This window comes from Lepidothrix coronata, unplaced genomic scaffold, assembly GCF_001604755.1.
Source record: "Lepidothrix coronata isolate B3197 unplaced genomic scaffold, Lepidothrix_coronata-1.0 Scaffold117, whole genome shotgun sequence".
In the NCBI taxonomy this organism is placed as follows: domain Eukaryota; kingdom Metazoa; phylum Chordata; class Aves; order Passeriformes; family Pipridae; genus Lepidothrix; species Lepidothrix coronata.
This window is the reverse complement of record NW_016690297.1, coordinates 936,987-953,354: the sequence shown is the minus strand read 5'-3', so window position 1 is coordinate 953,354 and position 16,368 is coordinate 936,987.

Here is a 16,368-nt window from a genome sequence, read left to right as displayed (position 1 = left end):
GAAACAGGAAATTTTCAGCAAAGCAATTTGAAGTTTCTCACAAAGGGACAGGGAAAAGGAGAAGCATTAAGTTTCTTTCTCCTGACTTAAGGTCTAAAGGTGTCCTAACTGAAGTAAATAACTATTCCACTTATTTTAGGAGCAGAACCATTCTCATGCATTGAAATCACAAAAAACCCAAAGTGCCTCAGTTATCAAGTATATTCCCACCGTGTAGAGCATTCTAGTAGCATAACAGACTATCGAGTGGATAGAAGTGTAATTGATTCTGTTTGCATGCACAAATGACTCCTCATCATCAGAGATATGTAACATTTCTCATGGCTAGGCTTCACGAACAAAGATTTGGGAAGGGCTCTACCCACATTTGTTACAAGCACGTTGGTGGCTAAAAAGGCCAATATGAGACAGGCATGTCCGGTTGCAAAAGGCACAGCAGAAAGACTCCTTAGGTGGAATATTCTGCAAGGCACGATTCTTTCTGCATTGTCTTTTCTCCTCAAGGGTGATCCTGCGTGCATTCTCAAAGGCATCAGCAGCGTTATAGATGGCGTGTCTCCAGACCTCCTGATTGGAGGCCAGAGTAGACTAGTTATGTTGATCAATATGGCCAAGGCTGAGATGTTGTTTCAAGGAGTCCTTGTATCTTCTCTTCGGGGCTCCCCTCTTTCGGCAGCTGGTGGCAAGTTCACCATAAAGCAAGATCTTAGGGAGACAGTGGTCCTTCATGCTTGAGATGTGTCCTGCCCGGAGCAGTGTTCTCAGCAACATGGCCTCAATACTTGTGATTGCTGCTTGTTCTAGAAGAGATGTATTGGTCACATAATCTGACCAGTGGATGTTTAGGATTGTACAGAGACAGCGTTGATGGAAGCGTTCTAGGAGTCGCAGGTGGTGGCAGTAGATGACCCATGATTCAGACCCATATAAGAGAGTAGACAGCACTATGGCTCTGTAAACACTGATCTTTGTACTTTTCTTCAAGTGGAGTCATGGGGGTCTTAGCCGGGCTGGGGCCTTGAAAGGTACCCGAACCCTGGGTGGGTCCAGGGGCCAGAACAGTTTGGTTGGTTGGTTTTGGCTCACCTGCGGCTACTGCCCAGGTTCAGTATGTTCTGGATATATTTGTTGCATCCTGAAAGGGTGGTCAGGACAAAGGGTTGTTCCCGGGTATTTCCTTGGTATTGAGATAGGTGGCAGAAAAGAAGGAAGTGAAAGACTTGCCCTAATCGTTTTAATGGGAATGAAGCCTGTGTACCCCTATGCAGTTGCGAGCTATGCTGGCGATGGTATGCAACATTTAATGGAGAAAGAAACCCAAGATATCCAAAAAAGCAGTTGCCTCTTTGGATACTTGACAGCAGGGAGAGAACAAAAAGGATGACAAAGCAAACTCCTTAGTCAAGATTTTAATAAATATTGCACAAATTAATTAGAAATTCCAAGCACTCGTACAAGAAAAAAGTTGTTCCCCCTTGATTAAACATACATTACTGCTGGAGGTGTCTGAGGGGTCTTTCTGTCATAGTACTTGAATCCAGTGTTTGATCTTCCTCCCTGAATTTAAACTCACATGCTGACAATTCCTTGCCTTTTCAATTTATAAGTGTGTCTCTTGTTCTCCTTTTTAAAGAAAAGGTCAGTGCTTTTCACTTAAGTAATGTCATTAAGAAATCAAACCTCATTTTTTCGGCTTGTGTAGCTGAGCAACTGAAAGGCACAACCTCCATTTACCTCACTCCCACATTTTGAACACAAGGAAAAAAAATATGAATGCAGATAATCACAGGCAATGAAGAGTAATTTCTAGTAGTCTGTGTCCAGGATTGTTCCAACTTTTTTCCGATCATTTTAAATTCCTCATTTAATAAGCTAACTGTTCCTTCTTTTCCTAGGGGAGACTGTTTTGCAGTGCAAGATGTTCATGTTATGAGGGTCTCTCTGTTTAACTTATCCCATTATTCCTAGTTATGTATTCTAATATCAATCTACCTGACTACCTTTGCAGCATCCTGCAGCCTGTTTCTTTGTGTTTCTGTCAATACAATAAACTGATTTTGCACCAAACAAAGAACTATAATTGTTATTAGTTTCCCCACCTCTCTACCTATTCCATCCAGGAGGTTTTATTTAACGTCATGTACAGTACCAGCTTATTCTCATGATAAAAATGTGGCTGGTTTTTTTAAATATATGAAGAAAATATCGTTTGCAAAATCAATGTCAGTTTAATATATTGTGCTGCTTTCTGGTTAGGATGTGACTCCTTCTCTTTAAAAAGCAAGACAGCTTTTCCCCAGTCACGAAATTAGGAAATTTTGCACCAATAAGTAATATTCAAATTGAGCAATGATTTTGAAAGAGGGAGGGCTGCTTCAGTTAAGCTTTATTGCTTTTTCTTCAGCTCAGATTTGTAGTCAGAAGCCAGGACTGAACAGAAATGTTTTTAGTTTTGATGCAATGACCTTTCGGACTGTAGATCCCTTGGAGAATTTGAAACGGAGTAAGCCTTTAGAGTATGGTTTGGGGTTAATTGTTGTTAGGTACACTTTCAGCCTGTGGTTAATGCAAGGTCCCCAAATCCTGTAATAATATTCCCTTTATGATCATGCTGATGTTCTCTTTCATGAGCAAAAACAGATTTGGACCTAGGGTATAAACTACATTGAGCCATGCCATATTCCAGCTGCTTCACACATTCTTAACTCATGTTTGATGTGAGTTTACAGGATGCTGAGGGCATTTTTTAGAAATGACCAGTCACGCCAGTTGATAGCATGACCATATCTGAGTGAAAAATTGTCTCCTCCTGGGAAATACCTTGGAATGTTTCTGTTTAGTTCAGCAAATAACATCAAAATGTACAGGAGCTGAATTTCTGTTCACTTCAGTAATGTGATATTCTACTGCTGACAGCCTCCCTGGATGGCTTGTAGTCAACTTTCCAATCCAATAAACCTACGATATGGGCATAAAAATGAAGCAGAGTCAGATAACCATAAATGAGAGAGCTCTGCCAAGGAAACTGACAAAGCACTGTGCAGGACCTAACAATATAAAATAGACTGGCAAAAGAGAAATTAAATAGACCTGAGATGTAGGAATTTTCCCAGTCAATACCTCTATCACATTTTCACTCCCTGAAAGCCTTTCTTTTTGTTCCTCAAGGCCAGAAAGACCTGCTGGAATATGAGGGAGATCGCTTGTGTGAAAGTTAATGGTCTTAATCCCATCACCTGATTCACTTGAAATTGCACCCATTGTTTGAATCATTCAAGGGCAGATTTGCAGGGCAGAACTTTGTCATCATACAAGAGGTGACAAATTTTAATGATATTCAGCAAAATATTTCCCCTCTTCTCCCATTCCTTGTGAATGCTGGCCCCACCTATGCTTCCTTGTGCTGTCTTCTCTAATTCCTTTTTGGCTGAAGTGCTGGAAAGGCTGACTGGTGCCCAAGATTTCCACTCTGCCTGAACGAAAAGTGCTTCTAGCACAGATACCTCCACCCAGACCAGCAAGCACAAAGCCCACAGGCATGTGCAGAGAAAGGTTGCTCATTCTCATCAGAGAATGGGAATAATAAGAAAAAAATGTAAGAAAAAACAAGAAAAATTAGTTCTCGTATTTTCTTCTTAGTACAAGTTCTGCATTTGAGATCTCCTGAGATACCACTACGGTGTGCTGAGGATAAATATCATGCAGATAAACTATGGCAATGGAATGATTTTTTTTTGCAATTGAATTATTTGCCTAGGCTGAAAAGAAATATGTTACCTTCTGACAAAAACTGATTAAATCCATGAAGACTTGATAAACCAGCACTGAAAAGGCTATTGTTTGACAAAGTAGCGTTCTGAAAGCAGGCAAGTATGGCATAAACACAAAACAAACTCACCTCTTCTTGAAACCAGAAATGCCATGTTTCTGTGAGGTATGTCACCCAGTCTGATTTCAGCTGGCATAAATCACTGCCATTTTACCAATAGCAAATGGAAACAATCTCAGCTACTTCTTTTCAACAGAAGTATGCCCCAACTTCACATCACATTGGATTAGATGTAGTGAAAATGCATGGATTTACCTTGAATTTTAATATAGCCTGAGAGCTACTTTTAAAGATCAGCTGGAACCCAGTTGCCCTGACTGGACTCTATAATCTCACACACAGATTCACAAGTATGGTGAGACACATACCCATATCTCTTCCCCCTATATGCACAGTCAGACATTATATTTATTTACTGTGTGTGCCACATTCACTTGAGAATTAGGACTGCAGCACAACTAAACACAATGACAAGATGTGCTGTTGTTGTTATGAGGTAAAACGTTGTTATGAGTCATCTCTGCCCGAAAACAAGCTGCTCTAGGATCCGAGTTTCTTATCAAACTGTAGTAGTGGTAAGATATCCTTTCAGATACCTACAGAGTTGAACACTGAGTGTATAATGACTACATTATATAAACAGAAGTTTCCATCAGATTTAGAGATTAGCCTTTATCGCCCATAGCTCACTACATCCAGTCTAGGCTTCCTGTAAAATGCCACCTGAGGAAAGCACCATGCAACAATCAAAATACATCCCTTCATAGTAAGAGAAATAGTAAATTAGAACAGTAAAATGCTTCACTTAATGCTGAGCTTGCATTTTTCATCTTTCTCGGTAATCTGTCCAACTCCACTTGGAGTTAAACAAAAGTAAAGGAAACCCATGCTTTCCTACGCAGTCTCTGCTGCAAACCTATCTCCTACAAAGAGACAACAAAGACAGATTCAGTTTTGTCTTAATGTGAAGCCTATTGCCTCTAAGTCAAATTCATAAGAAAGGCTTCGAGCGAAAGCATAAATTGATGTCAAACTTAGTGGTTCCTCAAAGCCTTAGAGTCTTTAAATTTGGAAGGTTCAGAGATCAGCCATAAGGAAGAGCAGGGACGCAGCTCGTGTTCCCCAGCCAACATAGCACTTCTGCGTGCCCCGTTCTCACCTTGCATAGTGCAAACAGGAGCAGCTCCAGGAGACTCAGTGGATGGACTCTGTCAGCATAAAACACTCTCATAGAGTCTAATATGCCATCATTTTCACAGTCGTCATTACAGATAAAAACCCTGGCAAAAGGGGGAGCAGAGGCCTGAAGTAATGAAGGACACATGGCCATCAAAATACTTCAACCTCACAACTCCTACAGATACCTCAAGTCTTTGGTGGATCATAAGACCCCTTGTACATTGGTATACACTGTTAGCAAGTGATGTAGTTAACACATTTCACGTGCAGAGGTGTTAATTATGTTAATTTTTTTTGTTGTTCTACTCACATTTAGTCAAATAAGAGTCATAATATGTTACTAATGTTCAGTTCCCCTAGATTTTGATAAATATTTTTCTTTTGCAAACAGCTGATGTCTGCAGTGAACTGAGTGCTGTATAAAAGGTGTATGAAGATCTGCCTGCTCTGAAGAACTTGCACTCCAAGGACTTGAGAGGTAAAAAGAGGAAAGGGATAACAGCAAGTAAACAACAAACTACTGTGGCCTAAGCAGAAAGAACCATGTCTTGTAGAATATGCCATCTAAGGAGTCTTTCTGCTGTGCCTTTTGCAATCGGATATGTCTATCTCGTATTGGCCTCATTAGCCACCAGCGTGCCTGTAACAAATGTGGATAGAGCCTTCCCAAATCTTCGTTCACAAAGCCTAGCCATGATATGATGATGATAACTGTGGCCTAAAACTTGCAACTAACCAGGCACTGATAACACAAACTGTTAGAAACACAATAGACTTGTTGAGACTGGAAGGTGACATATTTTGTACTGATACAAGGACACAGTGTTTCTTACCAATTTCAATTCACCTCTCTTTGGCACAGGATATCATCAAGGTTGAGAGCTTCGCAGGAATCAAAAAGATGCAAGATCGTATACAAATACCAAGAATGGGCAGAATTATAGTAGCAAACCCTAAAGAAAAAGAAAAGAAAGAAAAAAAAAAAGAGAAAAGAAAGAAAAGGAAGACCTAAGCCTCCTACCTCCAGGCGTAAATGAATTTTCCACCCATGGAAACTGGGAGAAAACTTCTCAAAGGTTAATTTTCAAATTGCCACTAGCTGTGAAACTTCTTGTCTCCTCTTTTGAAGCAGCTGGTGCTGTCTGCTGCCAGCTGCAGAAGACTGGCCTTCATCAACCTTGGGTTTGACCTGCTCTGGCAATTCTCCTTGTTGTATATATTGCAAGTGGAAAAAAAATCTGCTGTCACACAAGAAACCACAGACAAATATGTTTTAAAAGACAAGGTTATCCTTTTCTCCTTCCTCAGAGAAGGCTTGGAAATAGAGCTGCTTATATCTGGGATTTTCAAACATCCCAAATGTTTAGGAAGTAATGTATGACACCGAGAAGTCTGATAAAAACAAGTTCTATTCATCTTGTACCTAACAGAACAACAAGGGGATATTTAATAAAAAAATATGAGTGCAATGAACAGAATTTGAAATTGCCTTAAAATCTCATCTCCACTTCGATGATTAATCAATTTCAGCAGCCGCTTATTGCTTAATGCACAGCACATCAACAGAGATTATTGCTGAAACAACAATTCCTCTTAGTCAATCCTAGCAGGGGCTGAAATTTTCCAGAGCAAAACAAATTATTCACACTGACGGGCCAATGATTGTCTGTAGAGAAGGACAGGTAACAGAATCTTTTCCAAAGACAAACATAACACATATTTTGGACCACTAAATGCGTCAAATACGTTATCTTCTTTCAACTTTGTAAAACACCAATGCAGCAGTTCCTAAATGCACTGTGACTTGCTAATTCTCCTGAAACAGAGGATAATTATATTAACAAGTGACAGAACAGATATTATTTTCCTAGCTATGAGAAATGCAGCTCTAAGGCTCATAAATACACTTCTGAAACCTCTAGCTGAAATCCTTGCCTCATTACCCACAGCTACTTTCTGTACAGGACTCTTTTATTCTGAATATGCATTTTAAACAGCAGATCTGCATCATTTGGTGGAAACTGGGATAGTTCCTCTGATTTCAATAGAGCTATGCCAAACTGTATTGCCTACAGATCCAGCCAGGAAAGTAAAAAGAGAGATGAGACATAACTGCTGTTTTAATCATTTAGAAGAAAGTTTAAACACTTAATGTTAAGAAAAGAAAAAAGCCAGAGGGAAGGATCCAGATACAAAGCTGATTTTTCTCTCTCAGGCCTCTCAGGCAAGCAGGTAGCCCCAGACCTATATTACCCATCTGCCTCAACCTTTCCTAGATGGAGCATTTTGCAGGAGGATGCCAGGGTCCTGTGGATGTGAAAGTCTGTCTTACGTACCCACTCCAGGAATAAAGTGGATGACTCAGAGTGCAGATGGAGACTTTGAGCAAATCAGAAGAAACTTCACTGCAGAAAATATCAGCAACAATTTTGGTCCTTACCACAGAAATTAGGCTCTTGACAAATATTTGTTAAGAAAAACGTATTTCCATTTATTTTCATCAGTGTCTTTCTCTACCTTCTGTACTAAACATCAATTATTCTCTGCAGCTTTCACAACATCTGCTTCTGGCAACTCCTGTGCTACCTGCGTGGTAACAGAAATCTTGCCATACTAGGCCTTGAAGGGTTTATTAATTCTGGAGCTGTTCACTGACAGAAACACTTTTAAGTACCATAAAAATTGTGTATGCTCTTTAGAGAGGGTGCAATAGCAATCCCTTATTGTATATATAAAGGAAACACTTTTCTTTAAGAAAAGGAGTAAATACCATCTCTTTCTTTGTTATGAGAAACAGATCCTTGAAGAGACTGTTTTTGATGAGTCTCCCTAGCTGTGGATTTGCAGCCTGTGAAAAATGGAGGAGAGCACAGACATGTGTAAATGCAGTTAGTGCAGCCTCCTGACAGGTATGAGGAATTTAGTCTGCTTGATGGGGTTTGCTCCTTTTGAGGATACACTCTAAAACACAGACTTCTCTGTAGTATAATTACTATTTTTGTCTGCAATTATTATTACCAAAAAGAATGAGTTTCAAAAAATGCTATGCAGAGAAAAGTCTATAGCATCTTCATCATGGGTCATTAGTTTGTGTAAGGTCCATAGTGAGTGTTGCCCCCATGGTCAGTGCTTATAACAGAGCCCACATAACACAGTCTGTGTATGGCCAGTCTTCATGAGCGAAGATTTGGGAAAGGTCATTAACCCTTCGAGCCTGCGCAGTGGATTTTTTAGGTGAGACGCAGCGTGCGCTGAACTGAGCCCACCCTTCAATCCTGAGGTTCATCTGCCGGGGCCGAGCAAGCTTGGACAGTGGCAGTGAGGGTCTCAGGACGTAGGTTTGTTTAGAGTGACCTTCTCTTAGATGGATTACCTTACAAGGCTGATGAGCTCCATCTGCCTGGGGGGCTGGGAATCGAACCCGGGTCGCAGCGGTGAGAGTCCTGCACCCTAACCACTAGACCACCAGGGGCCCCTACATAACACAGTATAACCACAGTAAAAAGCAACCCCAAATATCTTTGTGTGACTGGTATGAAAATTGCCCCCTCCTGCAGGATGTGCTTACAGATGGCTTTGCAAGGCCCTTTTTCAGCCCTGACTCTGATTAAAGCAGGTGCTCATCTTTGTGCCAAGAAGAGTGTCCATTGTCTGCCTTATAATACCAAAAAGGTTATTCAGGTCTGAAAACAATGGTGAACAATGGCTCTTCAGAGGGCCAAGCAGCTGCGAAAGAGGAGGTTATCATATGCCAGAGCACATCAAATCTGCCATAGTTCTGTAATGGATCCCAGGCCCCAGTTCTCAGGACTGTAGTGCCATAGGGGACAAATCTCCCAGTCATACAGTTGGTCTACAACCAACTGACTGTACAGTATCATTCACATCATACAGTACATATCCTACACACACAAACACATGCTCAGCATGCATTTATAAAATCTCAAACACTATTTCTGGGAAATATTCACGTATCTCCTCCACTACACTCCCGTTGTTTAAAAACCTTCAACAACAGTTAAAGCAAAGATCCTGGGAACTGATTTGCTGAAGAAGACCACACAAAACTGAAAAATGACCAACACAGAGCCCACCTGCTCACAAATCAGGCAGCCTTGTCTTGAGTCAAGGTCAAGATAAGACTCTGCAAATGCAGTGCTCACCTTGGGAAGTAATAAGAAACACAGGTGTCCATCCAAACTCAAGCATCTCTACCAAAGGCTCTGGATTTTCAGGGAAATACAACCCAATGCCACCAAACAACAACAATGTGAGCTCATATTTAGTCATGACCACAAGCAGAGCCAGGAGTGACACATGCACTTCTGAGCCTCCCTGCAACTTGTCCAGAGAGTGATGTATTCCATGGAGCACCTGTCTGACTCACCTTTCCCAGCACAACAGTGACTGATATTCCTGGATTACTTTATCCTGACACATTTTATGTTGAATAACATTAGGTACACCTGTAGTTCATCATACTCAGTGCTGTAGCTGTTCCTGATACTCTTGCTTTGAAGTAAAATAGTAGGAAACCAGCAGGAACATTTTGTCCCAAGAGGATGAGAGTTACTTTGCCTTTTCTTTTATTCAAATCCTTTCCTGCAGCTCAGAGGAGCTTTACAAATGAAAAAGAATAAAGAACAGGTACTAAATTCTATTGAAAGCATGGATAACATTACCTAACAGCAGTCCTGTATTAAGCTGTTCTTTTCAAAGACAGGGATTGTACTGGGCCTAAGTGGGAGATGGGGTTAATTTTCTTCATAGCAACTTGTATGGTGTTGTGGTTTAGATTTGTGACCAAAACAATGCCAATAACAGACAAATGTTTTATCCATTGCTGAACATTGCTGTTTCTTACTCTGCTGCCCACCCTTGGTGGGGGCAGCACAGTAGGCTGGGCAGGGACATGGGGAGGCAGATGACCCAAACTAGCCAAAGAGATATCCGTGGCATATATGTGTCAAGCTCAGCAACTTAAAAAAAAAAAAAAAAGAGAGAGAAGGAGATTTAGGGAGGTTACACATCTTTTGCTCTTTTGCTCAGGAATTAGCTGTGCATCGTGCTACCCGTGGGAGGTGGTGAGTGATGGCCTCTGCATAGCTTGTTTTGTTTTGCTTGCTTTCTTCTTCCATTTCTCCTGTGATTTTTAAGTTGGGGGTTTTTGGTGTGGTTTTTTTGTTTGGTTTTTTTTGTTTGTTTTTGTTTTTGTTTTGTTTGTTTTTAATCTTGAGCCATGAGTTTTCTCACTTTTTATCTTCCTTTTCTCTCCCTTCCTTCCCTCTGGGACTTCGGTTTGAAGACAGGGAGGGAGGGAGCAGCTATGTGGTGCTTAGTTGCCTGTTGGGGTTAATTCACAAAAAGGCTTGTAACTAAAAACTTTTCATAGCTTACAGCCTTCTGTCACTGGGTAATGCCTGTGACCAGTGGACCACGCTGTCACTGGCCCTTGGCAGGTGTGCAAATGAATGTGGAAGGGCTACAGCAGTGACCTCCTTCTCTCCAGGTGGGTACTGTGCCACAGCCAATGCTTTCCCTAATTGCAACTGCAAGGCAGAGGGGGAGGCTAATTGCTGGGCTCCAGCCCTTCTCCTGCATACAGCTGAAGAAAGCACAAGGCCTGTGGTTTCAAGCTCAAAGCAGCTGAGGATTCATGAACAGATTTGAGGAAGGCTGAGATGAATGCTACACTCAGTGAGTTTTCTCATTATGTCACCAGTGTACTATTATGCAGTATTTTCACTCAAAATCCAGCTCCCAGCATCTTGTGACTAAATGAGAAATATTTTCTTCTCGTTAAGAAGAGAAAGTTTCTAGAGCTTAAGGTCAGGCAGAAAAGGCAGAAAATACAAGGCTCACAAAATATCAACCAAGATCAGAATCTCATTTCTCTGTGATGACATTCTATTATTGATGTCAGAAAATAAAGAAGAACCTGGGAACAGTCTCATACAAATCAGGGCATAAAAAAGATGGTGGGCTCAAAAGCCCAACTGCAGCATGGTCAACAAACAAGAAGAGTTGGAAGCAGTTGTGCAGCAGGAAAACCATGACATAACTGCCAACACAGGAACTGTGGTGGTTTGAGACCCCCAAAAATCCAATTCCTGAGTCCAAGCTCCCCTCCCACAACTCAGCCCAGTGTGAGAGGGGTTTTCCAGACACAACACAAGACTCAATATGGGGGGAAGGGAATTATATTACAATCACTACACAAATAAATATTATAATACATTATATACATAATCTTAACTATCTCTCCTATGACAAAGCAGTATTTACATTGGCTCAAATCTCTTTTTCCTCAAATAAAAGTTCAGAAGGGAAGAAGGAAAAATACTTTCCACCTTTAGGGCAGCAGTCTCTTCTCCTCAATGCACCAGCTGTAGCTTGGAGTGTTGTAGCTGGATCTCTCTCTCCATTACACGCAAGGAAGGTCTCCTCTCACCCCTCTCGGCCCTTCAACTCCAAGCGAAGTTCTCTCTCCCGTGGACTGCGATAGCAGGGACAGGCTCGCTTCACCACATCATATCATGCAGTGTAAGACCCCCCATGAAGGTCCCTTCCTCGAGGGGTTGAGTTCCCTCAAGTCAGAACATTTAGGACAGCTTTCAGTTCAGTCCTTGCCCTAAGTGTTCTATCAGAGCTCCTTTGCTCTGTCTCAGTCTGCCAGCTTGGCAGCAGCAGGGGGAGGCAAAGCCTTCCTCCACATTCCATCTGGCCGTCTCGGTCCAGCTTCCAGGACGTCTGAACTTCTTAGCTCCTCTCTCTCTCTGCTGCATGCTGCATTTTAGGACTTCCATCCAGTAGGAGTCCACTCCCTCCTCTTAGGAGGGATCTCAAAAGGGTTTGGGGGGTTTGGTTCAGTTCTTACCCCCAAAACTGTCTTTGTTGAGCTTTCTCTGCTCTGTTGCCGGCTCTCTCTCTCTCCTTGCAGGATATCTCTCTGCATTGCTGCATGCCTTCTTTGCTGCTTCCCTCTTATCTGTTTTGGCTTTCAGCCATAGCCTTCCACTCAGTGCTGCCTCTGCCGCCTCTTTTCTGTCTTCTGCTGCCCACTTACAGTGGAGAAATTCCCCCAGCTTTTCTAGTCACAGAACTCAGTCCAGTTTAACACTGTTTCCGAGTTTCTATGACCCCAGCCAGGGGCTGGGGGGCCGTGGCCCCCCAGCGGGGCTCTTAGCCCCCTCTCTCACTCCTTGTGGTCTCAGAACATGGCCATTTCTTCTCCAACTGCCTCATCATCCTTCTTTTCTGGTCTGGTGTGATATGTTTAAATTTCACAGGGGTGCTGATTGGGTCGACATCAAGAGAGACACCACTCCCTCGGGGGTTACCATTTTTTTTAACTCAGGAACATGTCGGGATAACTCACACAACTGGAGTGCATCAGTGGATGTGTATAAACTCTTTAGAATGGACAGATGAGGAAGGAGAGCCGATGGTGTAGCCCTGTATGTCAGAGAGTGTTTTGCCTGTCTAGAGCTTGATGATGGGGATGATCACAAAGCAGATATCACAGGGGGATTCTGCCACCTAACCATGATGAAGAGACAGATGAAATATTTTATTAGAAGCCGGAAGAAGTGTTACAATCACTGGGCCTTTTTCTTGTGGGGGACTTAGGCTTGCCAGATGTCTGCTGAAAATACAACACAACAGAGAGCAAGCAGTCCAGAAGGTTCCCGGAGTGTGTGAAAGAGAATTTCCTAACAAAGCTAGAGAGGGAGGAAACTAAACAATGTGCCCCTCTGGACCTGCTGTTTGTGAACAGAAAAGGACAGGTGGGTGGTGCAATGGTTGGAAACTGTCTTGGGCAAAATGATCATGAAATTATAGAATTTTCAGTTCTTTGAGAAATAAGGAGGGATGTTAGCAGAATTGCAGTTTTCTCCAGGAAAAAATCTTCACCAAAATGGTTGTGAAGCCCTGACACAGACTGCCCAGGGACATGGTTGAGTCACCTTCTCTAGAAGTATTTAAAAGATCTGTGAATGTATCTAGGCATAGATGTGTTGCTTAGGGACATAGTTTAGTGGCAGTGCTAAGTTAATGGTTTGACTTGATGATCCTAAAGGTCTTTTCCAATCTAAACAATTCCATGATTAGCAACCTGACAGATGAAAGGTCAATCTTGTGATGTTGGAGGAGAAGTGAGGAGGGCAGAGAAGTGGCTCCCAAGTGCTTTGAGCTGGAAATAAAGTTGGACACTGGTCCTTCACTCCCATCCCATGTCTTTGTTGGAGGACAGTGATCATCTGGCAGTTTGTATAATGCAGTGCAAATGTCCCTCAGTCACACCCTCAGACATAATGAGGAGAGTAATTCACACTTCTCCTTGCAGACCTGTGAAGGTGTCACATCACTGTGACCAAAGTTAAGGATGCAAATTCTCTGTAAAGCAAGTGGAGAGGTAGGTCCCTAAGCAGAGGAAATAGTATGTAAGTTGTCTATTTAACATGTATCATGAGTGTCCTACACACACCCCCCAGTGAGTACCTAACGTAACAATTTACCAACTGGGGTTTCCATCATTTGGAACAGAGAAAGGAACTGTCATGTCCTTTAGGTACTTGCAGTAGCTTAAGGCGAACTATTTATAGACCAATTTCTATTGATGTTCATGGATCACATTCTGCATTTGATTGCTTCAGAGTAAAGTGGAGTAACTGAATGGCATAATTAGAAATACTACGGATTCACACCAGAGAGTCTCTGCTCTTTCCCGCCCCCTACATCCAAGGTTCACAGCTCCAAATGAACCAACAACAATTTCTTGTGTGAGAGCTGCTGGCTATGGAATTTGGACCTACTGAAGTTCGGAAAAGAGAGAAAAACCTACACAAACAAACACCTACTTCTAAGCTCTAATCAGTCAATCAAGAGACTGCCACAGATTTGAACACGCAGCTTAATTGACCGGTAGAATCCCAGACCTTGACATTGTAAATGAAGGTAAGCACCAACATATTAAAAACTCACCACTGTAATTAACCTTGTTTTTAATAAAGACTAGAGTCCCACAGAAAATTAAGGGTTATTTATGCAATTGATTTCATTAGTGTTGTGTGGCAAACATAATAAAAATGGCCTTGCAGGCTTATGTGAGATTAAGGACAGAGTGACACTGCATTGAGTCCGGCTTGACAGCGTTGTTATCACAGTAAGAGCCACACTTGTCACATGTGCTGCACATTCTTCACAATGCTCCTAACAGAAATACAGTTTTAATATTCCTACACAGTGCCTCCAATTGTGGGTTGCTTTTACCCTTGTAAGACTGCATTTGGGTATTTCTGCTCTGGTGTTGTGAAATAACCTCTCTTATATTTTTTTTCCAGAAATTAAATCAGACCTTAAACAGGTTGTAGGGTGCAAACAGGGAGTAAAACGAAATAAGTGCAGAGTAGTTACAGTTTAGATGAAGCTACAGTAGTTTTCTGCCTATAGGGGAACACTTGGTTATAATTGCTTTGACTGTTTCAAAGGTTTTTTAGTCAAAGACCTTTGTTAAGCCCCCCTGCTCAGATACGTTGAGTCCATTTGCTCCTCGGGTTGTTCATTGGGAGAATGATTCAGGACTGGAGGCAGAAAATCTTACATTTAAAGTAGCGCTGACAGGTGGAATAAACACAGCATAGACTTCTTTAACCTTTAAGAGGTCTCTGACATATGTAGATGTTTATGTGGAAAGACAGCACAGAGAGAGATGCAAAGAAAAATGAAATTGGAGAGAAATGCCCAGAGAGCATCATCATGACTATGGCAAACACATACCTCTGTCTTTCCAAGTTCTCCTAGATCTGGAAACATTTTCCCAAGTGCAAAAGTTTTAGTTTTCCCACACACTTGACGATCTATCTTCCAGCTCTGTCCTGGGGTTTGGCCTGTGCACAGCACTAGGAATGTCCTACAGGCATCTCGGTGTCCACCCTCCCTCCTGTCCTATCTAGTGATACAGTCTTAGCCATTTCCCAAATATATTCATGTGCAGATGGCACAGGCTACCTTGTGCAATCAGCAGCAAGGGTAAATGGAGGGCAAATTAGTGCTGTATTGATGGTAAAGAATCACAAGAGGCTTCAGCTCCTCTTTGATTCAACTCTGCCTTATGGAGACAACAGATATTTTGTAGGATAAATCATCATGCAATTATTTGCAGAATAAAATTATTCATCCTGTGCATTGGTGCTATAATGCAGAAAGCAAGGCTGACACTAGAATGAAAAATATAACCCTTCTTGTCAAACAAATTAGAGAGCTACTATATGTGTGTAACTCCCTATAAAGTCTACTGTTTCTATTACAGTTGCTCACTGACTTTGAATTTCTGAATCAAGGCATGAAAGCAAACAGAAGGCTCTTGTTCAGGAAATTTAATTAACTTTCTTTCCATACAAAATAGGTGTGCTTAAGTCAGTATGTTTCAGAGAAAATAATTCCAGATTCTCCTAAGGAAGTTAAATGATGCATCTGTAGGAAAAGAAAAAAAATCAAATGTCTTTTGGTATGTAGTAATTCCATCCATGACTTTAAAGTGATCCACAAAAAAAACCCCCAAAAAATCCATGCAAGATTACATTGGTTCACGCTTTGGAGTGTCTTCAAACAAAATATTTGTCTGTATGGACCTTTCAGGTCTGGAGGTCAACATGCTGATTCTTAGTCAACAGTCAACATGATGATACTGGGATACAGTATCATCAACATGCACCAACAGCCTCTCCCCTCCAGGCAGGTCCCAGCTGCTGCTACTGGAGACCTGAGTGCTAAATGAGAATCCAGCCAACCATGGAGAGAAATGTGCCTTCCAGCAGCTCATGATCCCAAGCAGTCAGGGCCAGGAGGGCATTGCACATTGATCATGAAGACAGACAAAATTCGTGAGCAACATCTGTTAAACAAAGATTGATCTTTAATGCTATAGTGGCTATATAATAAAGCACATAAAGGGTGGGGAAAGGTCAATGCTGGGTGTCAACAGGCACCAGTGTTTCCACGAATTGCTTGGATTCAAAGTACTTACAGCTGAAACATATCTTGGATTGGATAAAGCAGGGTTCAGGTGCTGGATTTCAATACCCATTCAGATCATAGAATAAAGGATTGAGTCCAACCCTGAGCCCTGCACAGGACCATCCCGAAGAGTCACACCATGTGCCCAGGAGTCTTATCCAAATGCTTCTTGAACTCTGTCAGGCCATCTGGGGAGCCTCTTCCAGTGCCCGACCACCCTCTGGGTGAAGAAATTTTTTCTAATATCTAACCTAAACCTCCCCTGACACAACTTCAGGCCATTTCCTCTCTGGTCACCACAGAGAAGAGATCAGTGCCTGCCCCTTCTTTTCCTCTCACTA